The sequence below is a fragment of the Dermacentor andersoni genome, chromosome 5, assembly GCF_023375885.2.
Source record: "Dermacentor andersoni chromosome 5, qqDerAnde1_hic_scaffold, whole genome shotgun sequence".
In the NCBI taxonomy this organism is placed as follows: Eukaryota; Metazoa; Arthropoda; class Arachnida; order Ixodida; family Ixodidae; genus Dermacentor; species Dermacentor andersoni.
In genome coordinates this window covers 47,840,047-47,846,372 of record NC_092818.1, presented here as the reverse complement: position 1 = coordinate 47,846,372, position 6,326 = coordinate 47,840,047, and the positions used below count along the sequence as shown (strand labels likewise).

Here is a 6,326-nt window from a genome sequence, read left to right as displayed (position 1 = left end):
TGTGCTAACACCGCCGATTGTTGGGACTTAATGGGCAAATATTTACGTCAACGCTGAAAGTTACTGTTTCCTCGGTAGTTTCCCAGCACAAAATTCTTCCGTAGATATGCATTTCCGCAAGTTACGTGTGTAATGCATGTCGATGTGTCACGGGCATCGCGAGTTGGCACTCGACTGCGGTGTTTTACACTTGAGCAGATATTAGCTTATGTGAAGATTATTTTATTGATGCAGTTCAGTTAGAAGGCCAGCTTCGCGAGAACCTGTCTGCATTGTTTCTGTTCTTCGGCGTGTTCGCTTATTTGTCTTCTATATTGCACGGCAAATATAGACCGATATTACAACAGCGAAATTTCTTTTTAATCGAGGCATGTCAATCAGACGCTCGTTTTCATCAATATTTTGATCTGAAGAACAGGATGTCAGCTCCTGCGATTGTTGTGAAAGTATGTGGGTTGTAGCACTGCGTAAATAGGGCTGCGATTTTGTTGCGATGCTTTCCACCCGATGTTTGCCTCTCTTATAGCCCACCATTCACAGCTGGCGGTTCTAGTCAATAACGATGGCGGAGTGTCAGTCAGACCACTGAGGAAAAGGAGTAGCATAGGAAAGGGCATCGCTACAAAATCGCGGCCTAGGTTTTAGACCGTTCATAAACGATTGTTTTGATTCTCTACATATTTGGGTTTTGGTGATAATTTCACAGATATTCTGATGTTTGCTGCTGGTTTTATTCCCGCCTGAATTTTAAAATATAACAGTGTAACCTCGTGAGATATAACTACGAGACATCTGTACAAGCAGGCACAGATTGATGTGAGAGTCCCCTTTTTTTTTTCAATTCCACATGACACTAAATCACACGCTTGAAGTTTCACGTCGCAATAAATTAAACCTTTCTTACTGTTGAAGATTATGCGGGTTCTGGAGTCAAGCCTACAACCTGTAGGAACCTGCTGCACTGCTACATACTGGATCGCACAATGATGCACTTGACCTGCATGCTTTTACAAGGTGAGTAAAAAACTAGCTGCACTGTGAGTTGTAGGATATGCTTGTGTAATATGCAATCATTTTACTGTGTACGTGTGCCATTTCCAGGATTTCTAGTAGCAGATCACTTGCACAATATCTTTTATTTATCTAGGGAGCCTTCAGTTGAAGCAATGTAACCAAATTAAATTCTTCTGAGATAAATATAAACAGGGCTGGAGTGACTATGCAATGTATACGCGATACAGACTGTATATTATTCGAGCCAGATTGCTTTTTTAGGAACGTCATTGAGGAACACGAGGGTGTCTATGAGCCACCCGAGAGAAACGGAAGGCTTTGGTTACCTTAATTATTATTATTCACTTCTCACACTAATACCTTCACACCTGAATTCTTTCCTTTTCTCAGTCACAATTATGTATTGCATACCATAGTTCATCTAAAAAATACCAGCATGAAGGCAGTAAAATATTCTGATTTATTAGGTAGCTGCCAAATTACTAGTCACAGTATGAGTGCTCAATTTTTAAAGCAAACAACAAGCCATTAACCTTTTAATGTGGCAAGTTCAATATGTGTCTTAAGAGCTCGTGGGCTTCCGGGTGGAAGCGGGTCTCCTTTATATGTCACAGAAGTTTAATTGGTGATAATGTGGTGTAGAATGCTGCTGAATCATAAAAGTCAGCCCAGTAGACTAGTTGCAAGCCCACCATGGCAGCACAGCTGAAAGCAGAGCATTCTCTGTTGCATTGCATTTTTTTCTCCGTTTCGCTGCACTGGTTCAGTTGATAACACAAACTTGTCCTATGCTGTCATTTATCTCAAATCTTTTTTACCTTCTCTTCTTTATTACTTGTCAACTGCCTAATACACAAGCTTCCCGTGACACGCAAACAATGCGGAGTACTACCTAGAACTTATGCATACATCTGTGGTTTGTGGTGCCATATGCTTACCACCTCAGGTTTTCGATATGTTACAGGGACGCTTGCTTCACACTCGAGCCACACTGCACTTGGTGCAATTTTGAAACAGCCACTTTTTGATATAGTGTAATTATTTGTTGCACTCTCACTGAATTGAGGTTTTCTACTGTGAATAATGCGCTCTCGATGGTTGTACGAAAAGGTTTTAACAACCTGGGTTCTTGGGCCATTACTATTTCTAATATACATTAATATACCCAATAACATTTCCTCACACGTGCGCATTTTTGCAGACGGCATTCTTTATCGTTCCATCAAATGTGCCGATGATCATGCAATCCTCCAAAAAGATCTTGAACTTATTTCTATTTGGTGTAACACTTGGCTAATAAAGCTTAACGTTTCTAAATGTAAAATTATCTCTTTTAGCCGCAAGCATACTAAACCCACGTTTCCTTATCACATAAATAACATCAGTATTTTGCATGATAGTCAAATATTTATTTGACTATCTTGGTGTTCATATATCTTCGACTCTTTTATGCTCAACCTACATTGCATACATATGCGCCAAAGTATCAAGATCATTAGGGTACATAAGACGCAAGTTGCATAATTCTACTAATCACATTCGTAAATTGGATTATCTAACATTTGTTCTACCTCAGCTTGAATACGCCGCATCCGTCTGGTCTCCCCATCAGAAATACTTGATCGAAAAACTCGAATCTATCCAGAATAGGGCTGCGCGTTTTATTTCACGTTGTTACGACTATAACAAAAATATCCTTGTTTCATAAATATGTCCATAATACAGCACCATCTGTCCTGCCTCTTGAACCTCCTCATTACAGGTCACACCGGCTGTGCAGTCAAATTTCATTCGTATCTATGAAACGACTAATTCATTTAATACTCCGCTCTTCCAAGAGCCATTCGCCTTTGGAACAATCTTCCTAATGTCATTGCTTATGAGTGTGACCAGGAAAAATTCCGACATCTTCTAGCATCGCATTTTTCCAAGCTCTCCATAACCTAACATGTTATATTTTCTTGAGTTTCCTGTTATTATTGTGCTACTACCCCTTAAGTACTGTTTCATTATAGCCAAATATTGTCCCGCTCCCTTTAATTTTATTGGTCATATTTTACTTTGTGAAAATTTTTTGTTCACTGACCTCTCCACATTCAAAAGCATTCAGTTTGTCATTTGCACGATTTTTTAACGCTACCTTACTGCACGTTAGCGTATTTCTTACAGTGTATATTTTTCATATGTATTCACATATGTATTCTAATTATTGTATAACCTTTGAGTGTACTCGCCCCACTTACACAATGCCTCTAGGGTCCTGTAAGGTATCTTTAAATAAATAAATAAATGGTTTAGGCAGAAAGCCTCCTAAGTAATGCTGTCACACAAAAGTTGTATAACAGTGCGGTATGTCTTAAGATTAATCATAACTAAATTTGTGGCCTTCAAGCCCTAGCTTTTTCAACACAATTGTGTGTGCAACAAACACCGTGCTTTTTAACCACTATTCTTATGGTGACAGACTTCTGTCTGTTTAAAGTAAGCGGTCCAATATGTCTTACTATTTCTGGTTAATGCCACTGCATTCTTGACTGTTGTTGCAATGGTGGCGGCTTCAAGGCCAACTAGATGTCCCAGACTCAGCTGAAAACATGGACACAGTGTTTGTTTCTTTTGATGATGGTTGTACGTGTGACTAAAGCCTAAACAACTCGCCACACGAATAACACCTTTCTTGCTTGTGAAGCAGATGCTGCTACATACACAGAATGTTTGCCTCCCGCCTTCTGTGGCATGCTGAAGGTAGTAAAGTGTTTTGCTAAAGGTTCAGTAGAATGCACACCTACAGCCTGCAACTGACAATAAAGATGTGTAAGAACTACAAAAACTTTGTGAAAATGTGAAAAATGCACAGGATATTGTAACGCCTTTCAATTTGGCATTAGAATGTGTGCGCGGCTAACTTTTAACCACATTATCTTATGGCGTCGACAGTAGCGTTGCGCGATGGGAGCTTTCCTGGTAGATACTGGCAAGTTTTTGCTCGTGGCATAGTGAGGGCCTCAACTTCGGGAACCTCGATACTTGAGGTACCACACAAAGGTTTATTGGCCAGTTGCCTACTCGTACAGTTCATGTACTACTTAGCAGCTGCTGCAATACTGATTAAAATAATTTGTGAGCAGTTTCATACCTGAGTGGACTGGCAAACAGTGCAGTCTGTTTCAAACAACTAGTTAAAAGCTTCTGTGTTGCCCTGATGTTTTTATGAGCTATTTTTGACTGCTGCAAGTTTCTTAGCTGTGCATACAGGCCAAGCTGTTCTTGCTTATATGAATATTTTTGAATAAGTGAGAAAGATTGGCTTTTGTTTCGTTTTTCAGGTGCCCTGTGAGCTCTCATCCAAGCACCGCATTCCAGAGGTCTGCTGTGAGCAGACGTGGCAAATTGAAGTAACATGCAGATAGTCCAATAAACTACTCGTAATTTCAGACTTTACAAAGTATAGTCAAAACTTTCTTTTAAAAGTGTAAGCACTAATATAACCTAATTTTCCAATCAAACATTACATTTTATATTAGTAAGAAAGACATAACTAGAACAACAGCAGCACTGCAGTGAAGAACGTACAATGGTACTCAAGTGTTATACTGAAATATTATATGAAGGCCAATTAGTTTGTAACTTTAGAACGAATTGGCATGAATTTCTGTGCCGTAGCAGTGTTCCAATCCGTATACTGCATCATGTAGGGAACAGTAACCTTACAATGAAACCAATGCAAAACTTTAAAACTCACAAAAAGTGCATAAATATAAAATGGGCACAGGGAACTTCATCTATGCATGTCTACACAAAATAGAGGATTTAATCACTGGGGCTACATTAAGGATGCATAAAGGTGGGACATACGAAGGAAACATAAAAGCAGTGGCCAAATTTCAACATGGAGGAAATATAAAGGACGGTAACGTAAAGGATGCACAAAGGAAGGACACATATAGGAAACATAAAAGCAGTGGCCAAATTTCAACATGGAGGAAACATAAAGGACGGTAACATAAGGGATACATAAAGGGAGGACACATGAAGGAAACATAAAAGCAGTGGCCAAATTTCAACATGGAGGAAACATAAAGGACGGTAACATAAGGGATACATAAAGGGAGGACACATGAAGGAAACATAAAAGCAGTGGCCAAATTTCAACATGGAGGAAACATAAAGGACGTTTCCTCATGTGAACTCCGGGAAACATACAGTAAACATGAAGGACATAACCATTTTCATAAGGGCAAGGCGACGTATAGATTCTATGAAGCTGTTACATTCAATTATTCACTCATGCTGTCGACTATCTGCTGATGATTACGTCACCTATGTCAGTGCTCTTCCAACCAGACGTTGCCACACCCTCAACCTAAAGCCATTCTTTGCACGTACTAACATGTTCAAACACAGTTATATCCCGAGAGTTGTCGACTGATGGAACGAGTTGCCCAGTTAGTGAATTGGCAATGTCTAATTTTGTAGAAACACTAGTGTGATACCTTTGCTGTCCCCTTTTTTATCTATTATGTTCAACTGCCTTTGTTTCTGTTTTTTGCGTTTGCTGTACTCCACTGCTGCAATAGCCCTGAATAGGGCTGCAGTATTTGAAAATAAATAAAATAAATTAGCAGCTGTATAAACTGTTCCTTTTCGCCCTCAGGAAAGAAAATATCTCAGCAGGGTCAAGCTTGGGTTGATGTCTTTGTATGCCACAGCCTGCCCACTACAACTAGATGCGCCCACACACTTCTGTGACTAACCTGCCCCTGAGCAACCACGATGGATGCTGCAGAGACAGCCGTACTTTTAGTCAACAATAAAACGTATTCCATCTCAAAAAACGGCGTGCTTGAGGTTGCAGAAGCACGCCACAGTGATACAGTACGATGAAAGATGAGCTGCAAATCTTTTGTTGTTGCCAAAGAATAGCTCACACTCATAACGGGAGATTCGCCAAGAAGCAGGTGGTTTGAGAAGTGTTGTGACTAAGATTTTACCAGAAATAAATGTGCATTAGAGCTTCATTTCAGCGACGAGTGCGTCCTCTAACTTCTTGTGTCATAGTCGTCGTCATCGTCAAGGGCATGCGCGCACTCAGTTTTTTGTAAGCAAACTTTTGCTATGCGACATGTCTAGAGCCTCTAGCACGCCAAGCATGCCAAGCGCTTGCTTAAATTGAATTGAATTGAATGTTTATTTCTGCGCGTTATACATGAAGGATGACAGGTGTAAAAGCTGCACTGAAGCTGCTTGGCCAGCTCCGACAACCTAATGATGTGACATCACATTTTAGAAAATAAAATAAAGCATGGAATACA

At 40.0% G+C, this 6,326-nt stretch overlaps 1 long non-coding RNA gene across 1 annotated transcript; it reads left to right on the top strand.

The window, feature by feature from the left end:
* Positions 1-840: 840 nt before the first annotated feature.
* On the top strand, positions 841-4,459 carry LOC140218338 (uncharacterized). Its single transcript, XR_011894607.1, has 2 exons — positions 841-1,014; positions 4,341-4,459. It is a non-coding gene; the product is annotated as an uncharacterized lncRNA (long non-coding RNA).
* Positions 4,460-6,326: the final 1,867 nt, after the last annotated feature.